Source organism: Phasianus colchicus, chromosome 1, assembly GCF_987193195.1.
Source record: "Phasianus colchicus chromosome 1, bPhaCol1.hap1.1, whole genome shotgun sequence".
In the NCBI taxonomy this organism is placed as follows: domain Eukaryota; kingdom Metazoa; phylum Chordata; class Aves; order Galliformes; family Phasianidae; genus Phasianus; species Phasianus colchicus.
In genome coordinates, this window is record NC_143436.1 from 21,319,243 (window position 1) to 21,346,031 (window position 26,789).

Sequence of the window (26,789 nt, forward strand, 5' to 3'; positions counted from 1 at the left end):
GTCTCTCCATATAAAACATCAATTTTTCATCAGAAGAGCCAACAGCAGTGCCCATGGCCATATCACCTACCATGAACTTCAGAAAATTATTTTGCAAAATAAGACTGACAAAGATGCATTAGGTCTCTCTTCAGTTGTTACACATGAACTGTACACTGCAGTGTTACTATAGGAAATCTATGAGTCTGCCAGTCTTGCAACAAGACAAACCAACTAAACAACCACAACAAAAATCCAAACAAACAAAAAGGAAGTTGAGAAGCAAGTATGAGCTAGAAGATAAGCTACCTTGGAAGATGGAGGAGAAATATTAAGATATCAAGCTGACCACAGCAGCACAGTTATTCCATCTGGGAAGTCAAGCATTGGCTCCATCTTCTTTACAGCCTTTCCCTCCAGGTGGCTTACTACAGAAGGCACGTTGCATTCCAAAAGGTAGTCATGTTACCTTTCTTTTTTTTCTTCTTTTTAAATGAAAGACACAGCATTGTTTTCTCTTCCCCTTGCAAATAGCTCTGAGCTGGAATGCAGAATAAATGCCTGAAAGACTACTCTGTGCTGGAGGATTTAGCAGCAAAGCAGCAGTCTCAATATGAAACAGATGTGTCACAACAAGTTTTGGGTGGAGAAATGTGTTCACTCATGGTATGAGAATGCTCAGGAGGGACTGCCTCTCACCATGCAGACACTGAAAGAATTAAGAAAGGCGGGAGCAGGCTCAGCAAAAGTCACCAACAGAAGGATTGATGCTGACTTTAAAGCATCACGACCACTCGTTCCTCAATACTCTAACAAGGCCCCAGTGATGTATGCACAGCATTAGTTTGCATTAAATACATATTCTTGCAGTACCAAGAGCCAGAGAGATCTCAAAGCTTTTCTGTGAGGGTAAGTGGGATAAGGTATATGATGACTTTGTCAGGAAAATCTGGAGTATCCTAAAGTTTATTATTATCTTCAAGCTGTAGTGCTCTCCCCAAAATCAGAACAGAGAAGTAGAATTTAATCCTGGCAGATGCATATCACTGGCTACACATAATTCAGAATTATTCTCTTATGACATAGATATGCACTTAAAGGCACTTAAAGAATATGTGCCTGCCCCAAGCAATCCAAGAATCTAATCTAGACCTAATTAGGAGTAGGCAAGTACTTAGGGAAATTAGTCATTAGTTTGCAAATTCAGACTTCTGTCTCTCAGCTACCAGCTTCCCTTTTATTTAGTTCTCTCTCCCTCTCCCCATCTTTTGTGGTGAAAGAGCACAGGAATAAAGCAGTAGAAATTTGGGAGGTCCTGCATAGCTCATCTCACAATTAGTTTCATTAGGTGGCATAGAAAGAAGAAAGTGTTCAGGAATAACTATTTCTAAAGTGAAAGAGAAGCAAACTAAAAACTCAAGGAAAGCAGTATAGTAGGAAGTCACACAAAACCAAAAAAGCTGGAAATGCAAGCTGTAGGAAGATGTTAGGAAAGAGGGAGCAGGGAAAAATAAAACTTTTCTCCTCCCCCCACTCAGCAGTTTTGAATTTCAAAATAATATCCGAATGAACTCCCCTCCAGACTGTGTAATAATCTTACCAAGCCACCTGTAACAGGCAATCTGTCCTTCCAAAACCTCTTTGCACATATCTCAGGCCCAAAACACAGAGAACAGACAATTAGCAAATGAGAACCTCAATCTGAAGGCAAGCATTTTTTAAAAATCCAGTTGCCATATGATATAAATACACAACCACAATAACACAAATAAAGATGCTAAGTACAAACCACTGCTCTGTAGTATTGCAGGCTAAACTTGACTTACTAGTCTCTGATGTGCCTATCAACTCAGCATCACCATATTAGCTGACTTTTTTTTTTTTTTTTTTAGCAGAAGATGAAAGCTCTGAAATGCTAGAGGATGCTGGAAATGTCTGTGGAGAGAATTCTGTTTTCCCATGAGGTCCTGAGCCCGTTTATAGGGCCCCCACGTGCCGTGGCAGTGAAGGCTGCAGCAAACACTTGAGCAATGCTTTGCTTCTGGCTGGGATCCCTTGGCTGACTCAGTGTGCAGCGGGTCTGTAAGAGTAGGACAGCCCATGTGGTGACAGTCAGAGCTTAAGAAAAGCCAGGTGCAGTTGTGCAGGGTAATTGGTAGGCAAGAGCTAAGTAAACAGAGCTTGCCAGGAGGAGAAACTCAAGCGTCTGTGACATTCCTTACCCATTACTTCAACAAGAAGCCGAGAGCATGATCAGAGCTGGGTGTGGGCCATGACAGCAGCTCTGTGGGCACAGTGGACAGAGGAAATGTTACAGGTCTTGCAAAAGCAGTGCCAAGCTCTGTTCCAGGCGCTCATGGCACAACTACTGCTCTCCTTGCGGGGAGTTTAGGGAGCCAGACAAGGAGCAACTGGCATACCCAGCTGGTACCCGTCATGGAAGGATACATACGCTTTGAATTTAAGTCTGTCTTCAAGCTCAATTCGTCCCTTTTTCTCTCAAGCAAGCTATTTGGAAGGATGATCTGGAGGAAAACTGAGACAGACAGGGAAGTGTTTGGCACTGTCATGCATAGGGACATTTGATACATTTGTTACAGGGTGAGCTGGCTCCCTAGCATGTGTACAGGGCAGCCCATTACTCTCACTCAGCGAAGATTCATCTTTATGATATTTTAATACCTTAAAATCTGTGGTTAAAGCTCTGCTCTTGGGACATCCACTCTCCTTCCCCATGCAGGGTGCACAAGGGGAGCACAGCACAAATACTGCCAGATTTCTCACAAGAATCAAATGGAGAAAAGACCGTTCTGATTCACCACTGCGCTGCAAAAAGCAGGGAGCAAGGGTGCAGGAAAGCACCAAGAAATTCAACTCTCTGCCCAGCATCCTTTCACAAATTTACCCAGGTTTTCCGTAGCTCGGAAGATGCTCATGGATGACATGGCTGTTCAGACAGATGTATTGCAGGTGCCTCGTATGCAGCCAAAGAAGACTGCCTGTTATTATTCCTGTCCGCAGGCAGATGACGATGAAATCATTAGGGAGACCCACTTCTGAGGTCAGTGCTGGGAAATTTATTCATGAAGGATCAATTCAGCTAGGCTTCTTCAGCTCTTAGCTACTGGCTATTTGGGAGGATAACAAACCTGCTAACTAACTTACAAGTGCACGTTGTCAAAATTTCTTATCAGCAAGGCTTGAAGTAAAACTAAAGGCTCAAACAACATGAATAATAAATGAAAATGACTTGTACTGGTACACTCAGCAAAACCCAGGGGTGGGAGGAAGTGGAGCTCTGCTTTGATTCAATCTCCCTTTCTTTCCAATACTACATTTCTCTTTCTCCTGCTCTGTATTCCAAAACAGGTTACACAGTTTTGCTATGCCAGAGTATAAAACCTCTCTCGATGGCTTGTGCTTCTGCACAAAAGAGGATGTCTGCAAATAAAAGATGGCACTAAAGAAATAACACAACAAACCTAGAGAAATACATGCAATTATAGCACCCAGACACACAGATGTGGACACAGACACACATGCACATACATTCCAAAAAGTTCTTTCCCAGACGTGCATCTTTGTGAGTTGAACTGCTCCAGCTGGGAGATTCAGAAGACCAACAGAAAGAAGAAAAGTTAAGAAAAGAAATAAAATGACATGTTGGGGTGCTCATCTGGCTGCCCTGGAAATCATTGCATACCAGCTGATTTTAGCTGCTGTGGTAAACTATAGTGACAATATTTTGTATACAGCTGTAACTCTGAATAGAGAGACTGCTGGAGCAGACGTAACCACCACCAGAAGTTTGGGACAGTAAATTTGTGCTTAAAACAACTGCAAATTATGTGCACGAGGGTTTTGCTAGGGGGACTTGTCTGACTGTATGACTATCATGTTCTGAACAAGGGTAAAACATGCAGGGGGAAAAAAAAAACTGAGCATAAGAAAAGCAAAATAGAAAGCTGAAGAACAGGTAGAACAGGATCTGAACAGTTTCACTTCATTATAAAAGAATTCAGCACATAGCTGGAGGATAAATGCAGGCAGCACAAGTCTTGTAAAAAAAAAAAAGAAAAAAAACAACAAAAAACCCAAACAACAAAACCTGTCTAACTTAAGGAATTAACACGTTGACTTTTCACTTTGCCATATGGTACTCAACAATTTCTCAGCCTGACAAATGAGTTTGTGCGGGGTGTTTAGAAAACTGTCAGACTTGCATCTTTCCCTCTTTGGCCAGATAAAATTATTATTGCAATGTCAGAGATATTCTGAAAAACTCTAAAATCCCCATATTCTTTCAAAATCTTGCTAACATAATCTGAGGTAAAGAGGGAAGGAGGGAAGCAAAGGGTTGGCTCTGTAATACTACGTACGACCACACAGAACTATTAAATAAATTAAACTATCACAACAGAAGGCCCAATTCCTTCTGCTATCAACATGGATCAAAGAGTTCCCTTCAAAATACTATTCCTCAAAGAGACTTGTAATTTACCCTGCTATATGTTCACCTGAATTGGCAGAAAATCTCAAAGGAGGGCTGTGAAGAAATTCTCTTGACAGTAAGCTAGACAATACCCTGAGCCGTATTTACCTCTAAATAGCTTAAATTCCAGAAACTTCAGTGGGGCAAGCGAAAACTCCTCAGCTTTAGCAATAGAGACTCCTTTGCTGCTCTGCAATCTTAAAGAACATCCTATGAGAGCTATGGTGGCTTCAACAAAGCTCTGAAATTCTGTGCTGAATCATAAAGTGAATGAAATGCAGTGATGGCACTGGTCTGCCATTTGGGCATCCCATGCCCAACGTATGCGAAGACTCCCAGCCTACCTAAAGGCACTCCATTGCCATACAAGGTGGCTATTTCAGAGCCTGAAAAGCAACAGCAGCAGAAAAAGCTGCATGAAGTAGGTTTTCTGTAGTCTTGAGTTTCCTGCAGTGCTGCTGCCCCTTGCTATGCTCTGGTGTTTCTAGCTCTCATACCTCAGGGTGAGCCTGCTCACACCATGGGAGCGCTCACTGGCATGGAAAATGCTTGCACAGCCTTACTATCTGTCTGCTACAGAGGCTCCAGCCCAACAGGCTGAGATGCTCTTTCCGAGACAACTTAGTGGTTATGATCCCCGCGATGATGCCAGAGCAATATCATGGAGCTGCTTTAAGTCACAGTTATCCCACTCTGCCCCACTCAGAACCGCACCGTGACATTTCTAAGCTCCGTCTGGAAGACCTTTTGCTAACCCAAGCCTTTTTAAAACAGGAAATGATGAGCTTTCCCCGTGCAAGTGCTCATCTGTGGAATTAACCAAAACAACCCAATCTCCAGTCAAGTAAAACTTGGGGTTTCATTGCCTGAGATGGAAAGGCTGGGAGATTGCGTTTTCACATCTATAGTGACCACAACAAGCTGTTTAGCAACAAAGCCTTGCAACAATCTTCGTCTAAAAATGACATTTCCATCTTTCGTTTCATGGAAGTGATAAACAAGATTACTGAAGCTCTTAACTGCTCAAGTGGGAGGGCATTCAGAGAAGCTTTTTGTGGTTATTACTTCCCACAGTATTTTCAGGGGTGAAAAAGAGCCCAGAATGAAAACAAGGAACTTCCAAGGGAAGCGGCATCAAAAATGAGAAATCAGGAAACTGTCAGAAAAGAACCATCAAATAGAAATGCCTTCCAAAATAGAAGCGTCTACAAAACCACTGCAGTTGAATTATTCAAGTTGAAATTATGCACTCTATTCAGACACCGGTGTCAGCCATTATTAGGTAAGAAATCTGAAAACTGCATTTTAAAGCACCTTCTGTTTTTCTCATCCTCCTCTCTCCTACTCTCTAACCAAGTGAACAAACCATGAAATTATCTAGCTCCAAATGAACCCATCCATGCAATTGCCTCACATTCCCCTGTTAAGTTTTATTGCCTGGTAAGAGTAAAAATTAAAAGCTTTCCTTAGAAACTGAGAAAGTTACCAAAAACATATTTTACAGTTTCAGACAAAATAGTATTGTTCAAATGTACTTGAGAGAGGTTCTACCATCGATAAAGACTCACAACGGTGGAAAGAGAATAAATCAAATCTGCAAAGTTTCTCTGTAAGCACAAGTGTTCCAAACTGAATTAAAAAGAAAACCATGAGGATCTGCTTCTTCTGAAATAGGGCTCCTTATTCCTCTTTCTACCTGTTGTACACAACACAAACCAAACACCTGCAGATTACATGAGACCATAAGTTTACAAATGAATAACATAAAAACAACGCAAATAGAAACTTGCCAGGGTGAAAAAGAGACCTGCAGAGCACAGAACTGTGTGGCATACAGTATTTTTCAGCCCTTCGTTCTTCCAGATAAAAATACAGTGCTAAGTAAGACACAACCAGACAATTAAATGAGAAGACAGAGCGTTACCAATGCCATGATAAAGAATGACTACCCTCAGCAGTTTGGCACCCACCACCAAGGAGGACACGAACAGTGTGTGCCACAGAGCAGGTAGGGCTGCAGAGGGAAAGCCACAAGCTGACTCAAGAGAAGGGATGAGGAAATGTGGGGTGCAGCTATAGGTTTTGTGATCTTATGGGGTGCTTGGATTTCCCAATGGAAATCCCACTGGACTGCAGCCTTTCCCTGCACTGCATGGGAGATACGGCTGTCCCACATATTGCACAGCCTCTCTGATCAGAGGGTAGCTCCTTACTCCATAATCTTTCCTCTCCATAGTACCCTAGCACAAACTCTGTTCAACTGGGGATTTATAGAAACAGGATGCATTGCTCCACCAGAAAAAAAAAAAGTCAAAAAAAGCCACAGAGTAAGAATATGTCTAATGTCATTTTATTGAAATATAGGAGAAGCCTTTATCAGGAGACATACTTGCTTCACTGTCCCCTTTTTTAAATAAAATCTGGTTTGTCCCCAAGCAAAACTAGCCCTCTAAGAGATGCTGGCACTGTGCTACAGCCTTTTCCAGTGTCTGGGAAACAAGTTTTCAGTATCTACACAAGCTCTCAACAAAAATACAGATCAGCCTGCATTCTAGAGCCAGTGAATGATTAATGTCATTTGAAATCTAATCATAAAACCATTGACTATTTAAACACGATAATGGAACTGACAAGTAGAACATACACATTCAGCTAGAGAACTTGGGTGCATCACCTTTCTGCTGAGAAAGCCTTAGTTTTCACACAGACAAGCTAATACCTACAAAGAAGGGGAAAAAAGGAAGGAAAGCAAAACCATTTAAGATGAGTGACTGCAAGCTTTTATGTACATAAAGTCATGAAGACTTAATGCTTATTTTTAAAAAGGCTGTTCAATTGACTGAAAGAGGATGTAGTTTATTTATGGCATATTTTGCTTCTCCGTATGCAAGCAAACTTGCAGCATAATATGTGCAATTATACTGATGAGGTCAGCGTGGTTTGGTGTGCCAGAAGCTGCCATCCACACCTCCTGGGAAACTCTCGTGCCGGAACTGTTTATGGGAGGGCAAGGAGCTGGGATCTTGCTGCTAAAGGACAGAAAGCTATTGATAAGGATTTACATCTGCCTGCAGGCTTTAAGCTAAAGGGATGACCAAACTGCTCTCTGGGCTGCAGTTCTTGCACATTCACACACCCCAGGGTGAACGTGGCAGCAGCATGCAGCGAGAGCACTTCAAGCAGGGAGAATGTGGCTGGTTGTGCGCTCACACTTCCAAAACCAGATGTGAAATCTGGGAGGAATTCTTGACAACTACAAAATTTGGAGAACAGACAGATTTGTGTTGAAGGCACTGTTCTCAAATTGACACAAAGTTTCTATGCCACGCAACAAGTGAAAGCAGCAGCTAAAATTCCAAAGTCACAATACATATGATATCTGGCTTCCATATATCTGGGTATTATTACTGCTGTGGAGATGCCTAGCATCTGGCGTTAAAACAGGTGGGCAGTGTGCTTCATACTACTGTGGGGAGCTTCCCTGCCCCTAGGGGTTCTCCCTCCCAGAAACTAGAGAAAGCTAAAATCAACACAAAGCTGCCCAGGGTCCCATGCAGCTTCCCACATCTTACATCTCTTAGTCACCTATTTTATCATTTAAGTGGTAGCATGTTCAGCACAATTCAGGAGAGCCGTGTTGCTTTTTAATGACAAAAAAAAAAAAAAAAAAAAATCATCCCACTTTTGCTGGTAAGGCATTTTACAGTGCTAAGTATTAAGCATTACAGGTACTTAACATGACTTGAAGTGTACTTGTTTTAACATTAATGATTAATAATGTTATGTATTAAGCACTTATTAAGTACTAAGCCCACTGCCAAAAAAAGCTGGAGATTGATAAGTCTTGTCCCAGGGCTCTCAGTGCTAGTGAAGACTCTTTGCCTCCCTCTGGGCCATTAGGCCTCTAGGGCTCCCTGTAGGGCCTCTAGAACTCAGGCCTCCCTGCAGGCTTCTTATAGCTCCCACACATAGCCCTGCCACTGCCACTGTGAGCTGTTACCTCTACAATCTCACTGAGGCAACCTGTATACATAGGAGATATGTTTGTCCTGCTAAAGACAATAAATGAGTGTACTTGTCTTGAACATTGCAACATTGCTTCTCTGAAAGGAACGAGGAGCACGTGGCTGGTTCCTAACGCGTTATCCAGCAGGATGTGTGGTTGGAAAGAAAAGCATATAAAGATAGAAAAGAGACAGAAGGGGGTGAGTGCAGATCGAGAACAAGAGACACTTCAACAGTACAATGACAAGGAGCATATGAGCATCAACTGAAAAAAAAAATAACAAAAATGATGTACATATGGGAATGAAAAGAAAGATACTTTATGTCAGAAAGGACAAATTTAACTTGCTTAATTAAACTAATGCCTACACTTTCCCCTCTTCTCTTCCCAATCAGTCCTGCTATGCTGTATCTGCATTAGATGCAAGTGGAACAAAAAAATCTACTTAAGAGTATTGTTTGCTTACTTGCATATTCCCAGCTTCTATGAAAACAGAAGGGATCTAGCTAAGAAATTCAAGGGAAGGGAACAGGATGGCAGACATGTGGCTTGGCACTCTCCAAAATTTGCTCAAGCTTTCTGGCAGCTCCCCAATATGTTTTATAGGAAACGGTCCTTCTGAAGAGCTAGCTGGCACCTACAAATCTCGTAGACATCACTGCAATAAACGAGGCTCGTTTCTCATGCAGGGGACGGATTTCCCCTTCCTCCATTGCACACCACACACTGACAGAAGGACAGCAGACAAAATTCTTTTTGCTTGTTTTCCACCCCTAAGCTTCCACAGAGCAACTGCTCCAAGATTGGATACCTTAGCAAACAATCTTCTGGTTGCACTATATGTTGGCAAGGATAGCTCTAATCTGGATAAAGTAATTTGTACCTCTCCAGCATAGTTTAATTTCTAATTTAATACCCTGACGTGATATAGTGTGGATTGCAGGCATTCATTTTTTTTAAAGTGAAGCATTTACTCTTGAGTAACTTGGATCTCTGGATAGCTACATTTTTTTCATCCTCTTCCATAAGATCAGATTTTGATGGAAAAAGGATGCTTTGAAAAATGTCGTTTATCTGTGTGAAAATACTGTAACATATAATGTTACAATGTTTTGATAAAAAACATCTTTCTGAACTTTCACTTAGGACAATGGACTCCTCTAATTCCACAGAGGTGAATCTGGAAGATCAATAGGGTTTTTGCTGCTTACTTTAATGAATGCCCATAAATAATGAAGGCAGCTTATCTGTATATACTCCAAAGGGACTGTCATCCATCAAGCCAATAATATCTGGTCAAGCAACTTCCAGACATTAAATTAGATTCTCTTCACAGAGGATTCATCAGCTTTTGTATCTTCTCCCCTGCAAGAAACACAGTCCCTCCCTTACTGATCAGCAAAGGAGTTGACAGGAAAATATCTTCCCAACTGTTCAGTATTCTTGTTAGGATAACAGCAAAGAGGGAAATAATGCTTTTGCATAGGCGAAAACCACCTGGAAATCCCCTGGTAGCACTAAGATGCGAGGCAGCTATGAAAATAGACAAGATTGATACAAGAGTGTACAGTTAGCGAGTTTTAGGGAAAAAGCCCCTCATTCCCCAAAGGCACCAATAAGAGACTGAAATGGAATAAGTAATGCATTTAGATGCTACATAAAATCATAATATTTTTGATAAGCAAAAAGGTGCCTGCCCTCAAGGGGTGCCCTAATATTGATGCTGTACATTTCATTTAGTAAGTATGCTAAATGCAGATACTGTTTAAATACATATTTTGCTACAACAAAAATTGCTTACTAACATTAGACAAAATATTGTGAGTTTTGTTTTGGTTTGGTTTTTAACACTGTCACTTCCCCACATCTTCACTTTTCAAAATGCCCTATTAATAAAAATAAAAACAAAACCCAGTTTCCCACTGATACAACTTATTTCTCAATCTTGTAAGTTGTCTGGTGAAGAAACAATTTATGGCTTCCTTTCCCAATTACCCACTTAAGAGTTCCAAGCTTAATTTCAGAGCAATCTTCTTTTCAATCAAAAGGCAGCTGCGCAGAGGGCTGAGGATACTACAAGAGACTGGCAGGTATTATGGCACATTTCTTTAAAAACAAAAAGAGAATTAAAAATATTGATCTTTTTTATTGGTGTTTATAAAGTCAAATGGCAGCACTTACGCTGTAACAACACAGAATAGGCAGAACATTGTTTTCCAATGATGAGTCTAAATCAGTAACGGTGGTGAACACTAAATGCATAAATATTTTATTTAAAAACACTTCCACAGGCTGTGGTTTACAGCTCATTCTAAGGAAGAAAGTTGCACATTGATAGCTGACCCGTGATGATTGAACCATAATATGTTAATTCTTATATATATTTAATCATACTCCAGCGTGCAGAAAACATTTCATAACCACAAAGAAATGTACTGTTCCACCTTAATTGTACATCTACGATAACAGGGCTGACTTGCAGTTTGCCATTATGCATTTCTTTTTCAAGAATGGTGAGGTAATCTGCTCTTACTTTTCACATCAGGCACTGCAATAGGTTGCTATCAGCCCTTGGAAGACAAACCCTGATGCAAGATTGGGATATCTGAGTTTAGGCCACTGAATCACAGTATGCTATTTTACCGTGTTTTCTATTTTCCAGCAAGACAGTAATAATTATAAAAAGTGTTAACTTTCACTGTATGCATTCAGTTTGATCTGCACACTTATTTGGATTACTGCTTCAAATCCAAAGCCATCTTGAAAAAGAGAATAAGAATTGTACATCCTTCTTCACACCAGGAGTATTTGTGCCTTCCCTTCCCCTCCTACAAAATTAGGGTGGTACTGCAGATTTTGAAACCATGCAGTGACCTACGGGATGCACATAGCAGCACACCTACACAGCTGCCATACTGCCCAGCTGCTTGCCTGCCTGCTCCAATGGTTGCAAATCCCCATCTTTAGGAGCAAAGGATGGTGGGAATGGAGTGCTTCTCCTAATTTTGGAAACTCTCCTCCTCTCTACTTGAGGAGCTGTAGTTTTAAGAAGTGGTAAATCATCCCCAAGATTCCCAAAACAGGAACAAATCAAAGTAATGCTAAGTTGGGGTGGTTTCTCTCCAGCAAGGTGGCTCTATTATTACTCAGTCTTATAAACATTTACTCAAGTCCTGCCTCTCCTCCCTCTCACATGTTGCAACAGTTTCATTACCAAAATGTGAAATAGATGCCCACCCTTCCTGTACAGGAGGATATGTTCAAAGGTGCCCTTCAAATTTTGAACATTGTGGAGTACTCGTTTTGGTAATGACCTTTGACAATGACTTCTACTGAATAAACGTTAGCAATTTTGTGGAATTTATGAGACTATACAGATACTTGCACAAATGTAAGCACTGTTCATGCTTTACTCATGAGGTTTTTTCCTATCCAAAAAAGTTTTATGCATGCCGTTCAGTATCTAGTGTGGAGGGGGCAGGGAAGAAGAAAGAGCCTCATTTCTTGCAGTAAGATTTAACCCCAGAATGCAATTACAATACATAGGAAAGCTGCTAATTTATCCAAACACTTGTCCCTCTTCTGAGGCTGCTTTCCAAAGTATAACTTCATAATAGGTTAGTCTGGAAAAAATTGCTAAGTCTCAAAAGCCAGCTGCAGGTTTCTGATGCTAGCCTGCTCAGCTAACAAGGCAGCATTCCCTTTCAATTAGTTCTCTAATCTTCCCAAGCAGTTAGCAGATATATACATCTTCATATTACCTGAGACGCCTTTCAAATTATTCCTGGGTATTTATGCTATTAAACTTCCTGAGAGCCAACCATCTGACATTGTTTTAACCACTTGTTACCCTTTCATCTGGTTTAACTATCACCAGATTGAAAAAAAAAAAAAAAAAAAAAAAAGACATGCCCAACCTAACGCTTTAATCCATGCAGTTCTGAAGCATTTGAGGGCTGTGATGGATTATCATCAACACTAGGCTGGTATCCTTATATCAGAAATGATGTGAGGCCATATTAATATCCATCGCAGAGCCGACTGCTGAGCAGGAGGGCACAGTGAGCTGGCTGGCAGGCAGTGCCTGCTCCAGCATCCCTAACAGTCACAGCAAAGGGAAAGGGATGGAAGCACAAGGAAAGCAAATAGAGCAAACTCAATGATTCCGAATTCTAGGGAGGGGTGGGCCAACTAAGGAGGAAAAGGAAAACAAGGAAGGATGCTGAAGGGAGGTGATGGGGATGCAGGAAGGAGCGGAGGTGGTGAGATGCTAGGAGGGGCCAAGCAGCCTGGGGAAACCTAGTGTGCCTGGTGCTGCCTGTGTTGTTCCTCCACCTACAGCTGGCCCCAAGAACATTAATTTGGTGCTGTAGTAGGGTTGCATCTGCTTTGTAAAGGCTGTTCTGCTGCAGTCTTCAGATTCCTTTCGGCTTTCTTGCAATGGACAGACTGTTTACTCTACTCCAACGCTGTATCATACCTAGCAAGTTTAAAACAAACCCAGCTGTCCTTGAAGGGCTAGGTGATCTATGTGGATTAGTAACTTTAGAAACATATTTTAAAAGCAGGCAGGATCTCACAGATGCCTCAAAGTCCTCCTGCCTCTCAACTGTGCTCCAATTTTAGCTATGAAGCAAGTGCTCAAAATCGCAGTCACCCATAGGAAGCTTAACCCACATACTGCCTGCTGAGAGACAAAAAACAGGTGAAAAAAGTCAGCATCCCAAGAACAAAACCAGCAGGCTATGCCAGTTGGATTTATCATCACTGAAGAAAGCATTTTCATCATCACTTCCTCTCTGTCCAAGGCATCCTGAATGCAGTGTACTAACAAAATTACACTTAGCCAAGATCCCTTTAGTAAAGTCCCTGGTTAGTGCCTCCACTTTTCAAGTTTGTGCTGCTCCAAGGGAAGCTGCAGGTTTGAAGAGGTATGAAACCAGAGTGCAGCACTCGGAGCAGGAACTTATTACACAACTTTATCAACTCTCATCTTCTAGGAATAGCTGCATAATATATTGCAACTTAGGTTTTACTACTGGCAAACTAATGTGCCTCGACCTGAAAACAGTTTCCTTCTTGTTTGTACAGCATGCTGACTTCATTATGTCAATTAAAATGATCCAGTTCTGTCAAGAACCTCAAAGTGCTCCTAAGCACACTAAACCTGTGGTTTTGGTACAATTTCTGGAACGCCATGGGCTAAGGTATTGATTGCTAACAGATGCAACACAGAAAATATATCTCCTGCTAGTCATAAATGAGCAATAGAAATACACCATCCTAAAAGAAAGCTTATGATGTTTAATACATTGGGACTATCTGTTAGGATCCCAAGATTCAGTGGGGTTTTAAGGTTCTCCTTGAGTAACCACCTTCTCAGCTGGAAATAAAAGACCTCTCAAAATGAAGATAACCTCTCTCACTCGGCTGTAACAAAAGACACATGATGTGAAATTCTGAGCACCTCCAGATACAAAACCAAAGCCTAGAACAAAGAGTAGACACTTATCTTCAGAGGCTGAGAGATTTTCTTGGGCTTCACATTATTTCAAGGAGATTTTTATCCTTCTTCCCTTTGTTTGCTTCTCTGACTTTCATTTTCCCTTTTCTCCTCCTGCACCATAATTCACCCTTTTATATCAGTGCCCAGGGTTGGCATCTTCTCTGCTCCAGCCTGCTCTTCTCACTGGAGGAAGCCACCAAACAGCTGCCTCTGGGTAAAGATGAAAAGTAGCCCCAGCTTATTCTCCAACTGTACCCATTATCTCTTCCTGGGCACGGCAATCCATCAATCATCTCATGAAAATGTGGTTTTACTTTCATAGTGTACAATTGCTTCAGGGTTTGGAGTATCATCCCTGAAAGGAGTTTCTGCAGCAGTGTTTTCAACAAGGCTTGTTGCCACTTTTTAAAAAATGTTTTCCTGACCATAAGCTTTCCCACCTTTTTCTGTGTCAGTAAATTCTTAAACACAAAGATAAATAGACACTGCAGATACAAGAGTTGGTATAATGGCAGTGCAGGAGATATTATCCTCAGATGAATACTTTGATGAAACCAAATTGGTGCACCCATCACAAGGGCACATTTTGAGTTACAAATTAAAATAGACAGCAACTGATCGATTTCTTGATATACAGAGATGATATGAACAAGGTGATCTGCAGCTTCACAAGTCATTACTTTTCTGTAATTTTATATAGTTTCCTTTCTCTTACTTTCCCAAATCAAGCAAACAAAACAACAAGGACAGCTGAATTGAATTAGCAAGCATCCAAAAATATCCATGTTTCCTATACACACACAAGAATGTTGCTGGTTTGCCAAAAAAGAAGCAATATTTTTAATTCTGCTACCCTCAAAGAAGCTGTCTCTTGGCGGTCTGAATTACAAACTACTGTCTTTGGCAGATAAAGCAGAGGATACGTGACTGTATGAAACTAACTACACAGGAAGCAGTCAGCAGCCATCTCTATGCTGCCCTACATCATGAAGTCCTAAAGTTTTGTCTAATTTTTACTTAAGCAAATAGCCTGTAAAGTCCACAGGATTTTGCCAGAGTAAAATCGCAGCACTTAGCCTGGTGGGGTTTTTTTGTTTGTTTTATTTAAAACTTCACCTCTTATTAGCCAGCTGGGAGTCCCTGCAAGATATTTTTACTTTCCAAGTGACTGAGCTGAATTTTTTCCATGTTATTAGTAGTAGAGAAAACAGCAGAAAAAAAAATAAATTGTTATTAATAGCAAATAATAGCAGAGGGAGCAATCCTATTTAGCTAGAAACTTGGAAGTGATACACTGTTTACATACTTTTCTCAGCATCCATTATAGGTTTAACTGGAACATACATTCTCTCCACTGAGCCACTTTCAAGCTGAGAAATGCAAAGGAAACAAAAAATTTGGATGCACTAGAGTCGTGTTAGTTGACATTAGAAGAAACGGTTTTGTATAGTGTTGGGGTCAAGTGCAGACAGATTTGAAGTGCTGGGCCTAGCCACTTTATTGTAACAAATATGTAGCTGAGTTTCAGGAACCTTAGCCATTGTGAACTACTATTCTGGGAGATGGAGTAGCATATGTTTAGGCCATATACAGAGAAAAAAAAAAAGAAAAAAAAGTCAGAGGGGCATCAGACATCATTAAGAGGTGGTTTGAACTGAAGGAAGTCCATGCATGAAGAAGTGAGAACTTTGGCCATGATCATCCTTCTCACAGGAAGAGACCAAAATAGAACCACCTCAACAGGTAACTGCAATGTGACACATCTGCAGATACCTCCTTGCAGATAAAACACACAGTACACACAAACAAAAATGAATTAAGCAAGAGCCTTCGTTGTTTCTCTGCTATTATCATTTCTGTTTTTAAATGTCTGGGCAGTGTTTGGAAACTATGGGTGAAAGGTGACTTGGTAGAGTGACAAACAGATTTGGACTCTGAGGTCGGGCAGGGCAGGACATTAAATTAAAGTCAAGTACTATCTTCCTACCACATAAATTTAGTTAGGTTTTGTGAGGGAAGAAAACAATAACATTAGTCTAGACTGAACTAAACAAGCTTTTACTGTCTCTCTAATGCCCAACCATTGCATCTTTCTTCTTCATAGAATCACAGAACGGTTTGGATTGGAAAGGATGTTAAAGACCATCTAGTTACAACCCCCCTGCCATGGGCAGGCTGCCACACACCAGCTCAGGCTGCCCAGGATCCCATCCAACCTGGCCTTGAATGCCTACAGGGATATGGCACCCACAGCTTCCCTGGGCAGCTGTGCCAGGGCCTGACCACCCCTCTGAGTGAAAAATTGCCTCCAAACATTTAATATAAATCTCCTCTCTTTTCATTTAAAACTATTCTCCCTCTTGCTATCACTATCAGACCATGCAAAAAGTCAGTCTCCCTTCCATTTATAAGCTCCCCTTAAGTACTGGAAGGCCATAATGAGGTCTCCCTGGAGCCTTCACTTCCCCAGACTGAACAACCCCAGCTCCCTCAGCCTTTCTTCATGTCCTGTTTTGTTTCACTGCCTGCCCAAACACACAGTTAAAAACCAGACGGAAGCCATAAAAAGTGAGTGAGGTACCTCAGCAGGAAAGGTAAAACAATGGCCAGTGCTTCCCCTCTGTCAAATTAGCCAGGCTTATAGTTTTGAAAGACTCCTCAAGCCAATCCTGCTGGCAGGGCTGTTTGCCAAACCTGGGGAAAGGAGATCAAAGGAGACAGTGCCTTAGGAAAGGGGAGCTGCAATCAGCTTAGAAGGGCTGCTCTGGGCCTAGAGAGACCTGCTGTGTGCTGGGAGCAGAAGGAAAAGGGCACCAACTGTTGTCTGATAAAAAGGCCACAAACAAACCAGAACTGTGAGAAATGTGGGGAGAGGATCACAAGTAAAGATGTGTGCCCAAATCTCACAGAATCACAGAATCACAGAATTGCCAAGGTTGGAAGGGACCTCAAGGATCATGAATCTCCAACCCCCCTGACACATGCAGGGCCACCAACCATCCCTCCTAATGCTAGACCAGGCTGCCCAGGGCCCCATCCAATCTGGCCTTGAACACCTCCAGGGATGGGGCATCCACAACCTCTCTGGGCAGCCTGTTCCAGTACCTCACCACTCTCTCTGTAAAGAATTTCCCCCTGACGTCCAACCTAAATCTCCCTTCCCTCAACTTCAAACCATTTCCCCTTGTCCTGCTGTCACTCACCCTTTCAAAGAGTTGATTCTCCTCCTCTTTGTAGGCTCCCTTTAGGTACTGAAAGGCTGCAATGAGGTCACCCCGCAGCCTTCTTTTATCCAGGCTGAACAAGCCCAGCTCCCTCAGCCTGTCCTCATAGGAGAGGTGCTCCAGTCCCCTGATCATCTTCATGGCCCTCCTCTGGACCCTCTCCAACAGCTCCCTGTCTTTCTTGTACTGGGGGCTCCAGACCTTGACACAGTACTCCAGATGGGGCCTCACAAGAGAAGAGTAGAAGGGAACAATCACCTCCCTGTCCCTGCTGGCCACCCCTCTTTTGATGGAGCCCAGGATACCATTTGCCTTCCGAGCCACAAGGGCACACTGCTGGCTCATGTTAAGTTTTTCATCTATCAAGACCCCCAGGTCCTTCTCTCAGGGCTGCTCTCAAGGACTGCTCCTTCCAGTCTGTATGGATGCCTGGGATTCTTCCGACCCAAGTGCAAAACTCTGCACTTTGCTGTGTTGAACCTCATCAGGTTCACCTGGGCCCACCTTTCTAACCTCTCGAGGTCCCTCTGAATGGCATCCCTTCCATCTCCTTTTGCTCTATTTAAGTCTAAAAAATAACTCTGCATGTTTAGGCCAGTGAATTAGGGGCAAGATTTGGGAGAACTAACTCTGTATGTTTAGGCCAGTGAATTAGGGGCAAGATTTGGGATTTGTTCTGCTACTGTGTCTGCTGTATCAAATCAAGTGGCAAGCAGGTTGAGGGAGAGAGTGCTAATGGCTTTACACTGAAAGAGAGGAGATTTAGGTTAGATGTTTGGAGGAAATTCTTTACTCAAGAGTGTGGTGAGGCCACAGCTGCCCACAGAAGATGTGGGTGCTCCTTCCCTGGAGGTGTTCCAGAGCAGGCTGGATGGGGCCCTGGGCAGCCTGAGCTGGTGAGTGGCAGTCTGCCCGTGGCAGGGGTTGGAACTGGGTGGGCTTTAAGGATCCTTTCAACTTAAGCCATTCTATGATTCTACGAAATAAATCTGCCTGCAATCATGAGTCAGAGCCCTTAAATGAAATATTATAGACCTATAGCTTTGGAAAAGTGCATTTCAGTGCTAAATGAATAAAATATATTAGCTTCATATACATATATCACTAGTTGATGTGTAATTAATTATAATCAAACACATGCAATGTAGCTCTGGAAAACTTCCATAATGAAACAAAATTGAAAAGGCAACGATTATTTAGTTAAGAAAGAAAATGAATAAAATTAATTCACAAATAACACAGACCAAGTAAATCAACTTGTCTTGTAAAAATATGCAAACTAATTAAAAAAAAAATTGAAAAGAAAATACAATGCTAAATAGACTCTCTGTCATCAAGGCCAGCAAAGACAGGACATTTAGTGACCAGAAGAAAATCCTATACTGTAATGGAAGGAATTGAACTGAAAGTACCAGTCTTTAAGGACTGAAACTCAGACATCACTGTCACTTTGGAACGCTCTTCCTTCAAACCATAGCTGGAGCTGTGCCATATCGCCACTTCCCACGATGTCTGGTGCCCTCAGCCAATGCAGCCAGAGGTGAGGAGCACTCAAAAGCCCCCCAGCCATTTTTCCACAAGGTTACTTCTTTGTCTGTCAAATAAATGATCTCCTTCTACCACAATTCTTCTTAAGCACTGTGGTTGATGAGAGGTCAGCTCAAATAACTCCAGGTGGCAGCAGGGCTGGCACTGAAGGGATTGAGGAGGGCTTAGGCACCCTCCTCTGCCAGCTCTGCTTCCCAACGCTGATGGCCTCCAGCACCAAAGCTGTTTATAGCTTTAGCCTCAGGAGCACAACATTACTTACTGCATAATATAGAATATCATGTTCCCTCATTTAAGGAAATACAGTGCTCCTTGAGACTAAACATAGGCAGACAACTGCACTGATATGGAGGAAAACTCCTTTGTATGCATTACAAATATATAAATTGCTGCTGCCGTATATATTCACCAGTCTTGCTTTCTGTGCAGAACTTGGGAGCACCTTTCGGACCATCTTCATTACGTGTGTCAGACAACTTTGCTGTTGATAACCCTCAGCCTTTAATACAAATTCAGAGAAGGCAGAAGTTATGATCATTTTCACCTTAAACAAGGCATACCATTCTCTGCTTTATTCTGAGTCGATTTGTACGGAGTTCTCCAAACACAGCTGGGAAAATGCTAATGTTAGAGAAAAAAATAATTTGTTTACTATATATATTTGGTAAAGCTTTCTCAGCACTTGCATGCAGTATTTCTAGGGAAAGGAACAGGACAGCCTATTTGGTTTTGCAGTACTTCACCAGATCCAACTTCGTCTGAACAGTCAAATTTTAAGGCAGTCTTTCCGTAGCCAAGTTTGCATCTAAGTGAAAAAAAAAAAAATAGGAAGGGGAAAGAGAGGACCCCACAGATGAACTTTGCAATGTGAACCTGGAACATGTGCAAAATTGCTTTTGGTCTCCTTCTGTTTGTTTTTAAATAGAAACACAGTGGAAGAGATGCGGGTCCTTGCTTAGCTGTGCTACTCATTGCTGAAACTGAAAATGCTGAAGAGCATCTTTCCTAAAATTACATAGCAACAGTGTGGAAATAGCTATCTCAGTGAGCCATCTAACCTCTGTTTATCAGCTGAGAAAAACAGGCACTTGTAGAATGCAATTAATCTTCTCCTAGGAGGAGAGCTAAAACTGTGTGCTAAGAAACAGTTCACAAGTGCCCCCCCCCTTTTTTTTCCATTGACTGTGAAGAGAATCTGAATTTTTCAGTTTCTTCTGCATTTATATTTTCACCAAGCATTTCATTCATGAAAAGAGGAAAAATGAAAAAAGAAAAAAAAAAAGATAAGTAAATTTGTGATCAAAAACTGGAAAACTCTTGTAAAAGAATCTAATCCATTAGGCTAGCAAGATCGAGGAGACTCAATGTGAAAGAATATAAATAGGTAGCGATGATGACAAAAGAGTAGCTTGACAGTTTATTGACTGTGAATGGTTTTCCCATCAGGAAGAAAAGAATAAACATCATTTCTGAGTGCCAGATATGAGGCACGGTAATATAAGTAAGTATACAGCTGGCTGACTCTAGTGTAGACCTTGCAGATAACTGTAGGGTAGCATAGTAGTTTTAAATCATACAGTGCCTTTTAAGTAATTTACAGGCTTCTATCTCTGCAATTTATATTCTGCATAGAGAAAATTGAACGAATTTTCTCCCGGCCAGTGAATGTTGGCATATCCTAATGTCAAATTCACGCATGCCTGTCACCTGAAAGAACTAAGCTCACAGAGAACAGACCAGGGAACAGAAACATCTGGTAGGATAGGCTCTTTAAACACACACAATTATAAAGTGAATTCTATTTATTCATACATAGTCTGGCAGAAAAAGATGAGGACAAAGAACCCTGGCACATTAAGCCTAAGGTAGTCAGCAGAGTTTGTGTTCTTAAAAGTCTGAAGGACTGAAGTAAGAGATGTCATTCTGAGACCACACCTGAACTGCTCTCAGGACATACAATGGCAGTGCAGATGAACACCCATCTCCAAGCTATCCAAGTTCAGTTGAACATGGTCAAGTGGGAACCTAGAGCAGAGCAGCAGCAAAGTCTCCCCGGCACATAGTAATGTGAGAATTTACTCTAATCGTCTGTTAAAGGTCATCTGCTCTGCTCTAGTATTAGTGGGATTTGAACAGGGTCCCTCAATTTTCCAAGGCATCACCCAACTCCTCAGACCGATGTGATCACCCCTTGTAAATGCTGGCATGGACTCTATGGACTAACAGGGTGGAGGTGCTGTTCTCAGATTCTCTTCTGTTCTAATTCTCTGCCCTGTACCTTACAGCAACATTTCTACTTCATATAACTGCATGTAAGGCGATGCTGGTGAGATAGAGGGAACAAAAGCATCTCACACACCACTACAAATAACACGAATGCTGTCTTTCATGAGGAATGTGACTTTGGTGGATCCGGAACTCGAGATTTTATCCATAGTTGCCCAGATATTCCATCTACATGAAGATCTTTAGATGATGGTCACTGCCATCACTACATCACTGCCAATTCCAGAGACACTGTTCTCTCTTCAGGGCACTCAGGTATTCATTGCCAATAACTGCATCCTGGAAAGTCAATAATTCCCTTCCAAGAGGCCACCACAGGTTAGCATACAAGCAAGATTTCCATGAGGTCCCACCTTTCTTTGCATTACTTAAAGATTTACCACCTTTCTGAAGTGCTACCAAATGACACAAAGTCCATGTAAAGAAGAGCAAAACAAACTGAAGGTCCATGCTGGAGTCTAATTCACTTCCACAGTTAGTGTAGTTTAATTTTAACACAAACCATTTTGCAGCAATTCTCAAGAGGTTGAAATTGCATTGAAGGAAAGTTCTCCTTTTACAGCTTGCAGGTACTTTTTGGCAGTCCTAAACAAAACCATCTTTAACCGGAGCTCGGAGAGCATCCTTAAGTAGGCTCTTTTATTCCTGTTCTGGAACCTGAACAATAGAAACCGTGATAAAAGCAACTTTCAGTCACAATAAATACATTGTTCCAGTTTAATTAGTGTTTTGCCAATACAATTGGTGTGTAAGAGGTCAGAGGAACAGAAAATTGTATACTGTAGAGATCATGCTGTCAGGTAGCACATTAGAAATATTAAAAATGTTTTCCATGACTGTCCTGCAACATACCCACATTGGACCAGCAGAATAGCACGTGCACCAATCAATTCTTTGTAAGTGGGAAGCTGAACCCTGTAATCTCTTTATCATCCTGTCAGTGAGTTAATGGTCATTACCACGAACAGATTCTTATTTTATCAAGCAAGTCAAGGCATCACGGTGCTTTTCATATGATAATAACGACGTTTTACACCACAATTAAACAAGTACAAATTTTTCAGCTTTAGCACAGGCTTAGATGCAGCCATGCAACTTACAAACACCAACTTAAAATCTTATCAGACACCTCTGGATTATACTGCTTTCTTTATGACCAGATCTCTCATTCCCTCTCCTCCAAATACAATACAAAAAGATTAGAGGTGTAAACAACAGGGAAAACTCTCAGCTGAGAAAAAATCCTTCTTACATACTGTAACATTACCATCCAGTGCACAGACATGGAGCTCAACAAAGAGCTTAACATGTGTTTTCATTCAAGATTACCAAAATTCCAACGAAGCTGATTTTTGTTATCAGCACTAAAAATATTCTAACAAACATCCTCATGTCAACAGTTACATATTTTGAAAGCAAAAATCTCCCATTGGGCTTTATTTGTTATCAGCAAGAAGTAGTTTTGCAACATTTTGTTTCCACCTCCCCTTCCACAAACAACAATCACCACCACTGCTTATTTCTTAGATTGTTCAAAATATTTTACTGGTCTAAACAAGCACATAAATCAGTTTTCATTCAAGTATGAAGACCTCCAGAGTTAGATTTAAATTTTTTTTGCATTGTTTTTGTGCATTTTTTTTAAGATATCCATGTTTTTGAGTGGTAGTGGTGGTTTGGTTCGGTTCTCAAAGGATGATTCTAATCTTATCACTGAATAAAAAACATAAATCAAGAACTGGATCGCAGCTAAGTGTGAGCACACAAACAACAGGGGAGAGACTGTGCATGCGGTGTTGATCTTGGACCCTAGAAGGAATTTTATTAAAAGTTCAATGATCTTCAAAGATGACTCCTGCAGACTCCTGATTTTCTGTGTTATCTCAGGACACCTCATGTACAGCAAAGTAATAATAAAAAAAGAAATAGCTGAGTCTCAAGTCCACTTCTGCAATACCTCCCAGATAAGAACTGCTGTTTCCTTTTTTAAATTGGAAAAGTCTGGAGAACTGGAGGAAGAGAGAAAGAGCACAGAGAAGAAACAGCTTCCCTCAGAGAAGCACTCCAAGCTCATGCTTACTGTACCGTAGTGCTCTCCCAGGACAGAAAACTCATTCACCACATAAATCTATTACATATGGGAGCTGATGAAAGATGTGAGAGCACTGGAGAAAAATAGGCTGTGACTGCTGCCAACAGTCCCTGTTTGCAATGGTTTCTCCTCCCAGGGTGGGCACACCAAAGAGACTGTGAGCTACCCATGATCAATATACACCAACGTCAGTGCCATGTCCGCTCTGGGCCAAAACCAAACCTATGATCAATGGGGAAAGGCTCTTTGGTTGAGTGCTGTCCTCCAGAGCCATTCCTCTTTACAAAACCACATTTAATTGGTATGAAATAAGACACTGCCAGATGATAAGACACAACACTAACATGCTGTATGGTTATCTATGTATAAAAAAAGTTGAAGTCCAGATTTTAAAATATAATTAATGATTTCTGGGTGCTCAGTTCAGATTCCTCTGAAGAAATGCTGAGTTTAGCTTCTGGAGGAAATCAAAAAAACAAAAGCTGGCTCCCTTAACAACTCTTAAGCTCAACCAGCTTTGTGTTGAGGTACCCAAATACCTTGTTTTGGGATGGTTGCCATGAGGCCCTCTTCAGAACAACCTTGGAAAATGAATTACGCCGCAATACATCATGTATTAAAAAGCAAAACTTGTAGTCCTTGCAGCACTCCATAGTCCCTGCTCAGCCAGGCTCTGTGGGTGGGGTAAGCATACATCTATAAAAGTGGAGAAAAAAAAAAAAAAGGCCTTTCCTGGAGGCACAGCCTGGGCCAATGAGATAAGCAGGGTATGACTATAACTTGCTCTGGAGCTAGGGTGTGCTGCAACTCCCATGTGTGTGCTCTTCCCTGCAGTAAGCAGTAAGCCAACTAAAAGATTGGTTGAAAAGACTATCTAGATGTCTTTATGAGTCCTTGTTCAAAGTCTAGCCTACTGAATGGGGATTTATAGGAGCATATGACAGCTAAGCATAGCTGCTTGAGTTTGAGACGTGTGGCTCAAGTCTCCCCATACCTGCCATCTAATACACACTGAACTCTGCATGTAGAGGATCTGATGGGATAGTTTCACTGGTTCTGCTGTTCATGAAGATACTCCTACACCAAAGATACCAATAGCAAGAAGCATGTAGGTCACCTCCTCTGTCCTGGCATTGCCTAACTGTCAGGTGACAGCAGAAAAAAAGATGCTGCTTCTCTCTTAATATTTATCTGCTTTTGATGTGTTTATGGCTCAGCCTAAAATACCTGAAAGGAATTTGATTGTGCACTATGCACCCTAGTCCTACTGAGCAGAACCTAATCTTACGAGTGACACAAAAAGCAGCCTTCTCTCCATGCTCACACAAGATACACACTCAGAATTTAAAAACAAAACAAAACAAACAAACAAAATAACCCCACAACAATGGTTCACGTGCTTTCTGCTAACCAAAGAATGCAAATTGGTGCTGGCAGACTATATTCTTCCCTCAGCTCTAGAAAGATCTTCCATGCAGAAGATGCTGTTTGCGCCAAAAGAATTCTGTCTTCCACAGCATTCTATTAAATTCTCAATTAGAAAATAAAATAGATAGTAATATTACACTAGCTGTTTCCATGTAGTGGTCAACAATCTTCATTATATAATATTTACAGTGCAACTATCCACCAAAAAGAAACCTGAATTGTCTCAAATTACTGCTGCAGCGTTAAAGTGCGTGAACTGCCAAAGTAGTCAGGAAGTTAATAGATTTGTTTATGGACTAGACAAAGCTTAATTAAATGAGGCAGCTCTGAAGAACAGTAAATCCTCTCTTCTGTCTTTCCCCTCCCCCCCCCCCTTTTTTTCTTCCCAGAGTATCTTTCTCCTAGTGGCATTCCTCTTCCTAATAATCCCATCACAAATGACAGATATGTTATCAGTCATCACTGGGATTTGACACATTCTTAATACCTGTCACGACAGCTCTGAAGTCTGCATGCTACCCCATTGTAGTCCACAGCAATTGCAGGAGGTAATGGACACATCAAATCGCAGTCAATGGCTCTGCTTCATTGGACTGCTGAAGGTTTGCCGCATAGAAGCAGATGCTTAAAAAAAGCTAATCTATGATTATTCAAAATTACACACTGAATAAGTAAATATAAACCATTAACCACTACAAATAGATTTGCACTTTCTATGCCTAGGTTCATCCCAAGATAGATTGGCCATATTGTCAAATGTGCTATTATATTTCTATTGATAAGAGTGGTTTTTTACTTTTTTTTTTTTTTTTAATCCATAATAGTAACAGTAAAAAAGAGATCAATGAATCAAAGCCGTTATTAAAAGGATTAAAGTGTTGCACTGGTAACATGGGAGTGTATTGCTGAATCATCTGATTTTGTCCTATTTTAGTAGAGAATCTGATGCAAAGGTGAGGTGCAAGTCAAGGCTAGAGCCAGAGTTAATGTCAGAGATAAACACTTGAACTTACACAAAAACAGTGAGACCATGAAGTGTGTCATTCAAAGCAATGTCAGTGCTATAAAGATGAGATGTGAGCACTGAGGAATACAAGTTTCAAAAGTGAGCAGAGCCAGGAGGAGCGAGGAAGGGGACTCAGCATGGGAGAGCTCCATGACTGGTACACAAAACAAAGATGGAATCTTACCACTGAGCAATAAGGACAAGAACCACCAACAAGTAGGTGTATGAGTCCATTTCTAATGTCAGCTGACTTCTATGGACTTCTAGTTTGTTCAAGCCTTTAAAAGAACTGTGATAAACATGGACTCCACAGAACCAGTTTGATAGCAAAATCTCTAAACAGATTTATTTTCTTTAAAACAAACTCAAATTTTCCTTCAGATGACCCTGGTCATCTGTGTACAATACCTTTCAAGCACAAACGTGAAATAACTTCTTACTGTAACATCTCTTCAGAGATGAACTTAAAGACTTTCTTATTTTAGCTGAGCTGCTGTGAAGCACCATACAGCCAGTCCCTGCCAACAGTATATAAACTGCAAGGCAGCAGTGGCCTCGCCATTAGTAAATGCAATCACTTCTTGTTCTCAATGCATTTACAGTTCTGCACAAAATTAAAAAAAAAAACAAAAAACAAAAAACAAACCACAACAAAAACAAAAACCCCACACAGATTGGAGACAATGCAGCCCTGTGCACACAAGTAACTTAAGGCCCTTTCAGCAAGGCAATAAAGCAAGAGCAGAACAGCAGTAGCATGCTGGAGTCAAAAGGAAATGTCTTAGTGACATCAACGAGCTTTGGAGAAGGTCTGGAGTCAGTAACACAAGCAACATACACTCAGCAACCTAAAGAACTGCACAACCTTTGGACAAAATTACCAAGCAATATTAACGGGTCTCAAAAGGTTGTTTGCATTTAGAAGAAATTTATGAGCAGATTGTTGGTGACTGTGGTTGATTTTTTTGTTTGTTTGTTTAAAACCAGTGGAATTACCCAAGAGCAGATCTTGCACCTGTAAGCACTCAGGTGCAAAGCAATGGCATCCGGGGCAGTAGGGGCTCCAACCCATGATGCGTCTTGACAGTATGCTAAATCCTGCCCTGTAGTAACAGCAGTATGAAGTGCTCTTAGAGAAGGTTATGTCTGTAGCAGTGGGCTTCATACCATATCAGACATTGCCTCTTCTTCAGTAACCGACGTAAAAACACACCATGAGCAC

General features: G+C 41.3%; 1 protein-coding gene across 7 annotated transcripts in view; it reads right to left on the reverse strand.

Annotated features, from left to right (window-relative positions):
- PLXNB2 (plexin B2) overlaps positions 1-26,789 on the reverse strand; it is a 250,023-nt gene that overhangs the window by 144,013 nt on the left and 79,221 nt on the right. Inside the window, exon 4 of one of the 7 annotated variants that reach the window (XM_090136755.1) lies at positions 16,565-16,677. The exons of 5 other annotated variants lie outside the window; for them this stretch is intronic. The gene's annotated coding sequence lies outside the window, so the exon portion shown is untranslated. Of the gene's footprint in view, positions 1-288; positions 16,544-16,564; positions 16,678-26,789 lie in introns of those variants that run through there. One more of the 7 variants, XM_090136767.1, reaches the window with a different exon arrangement.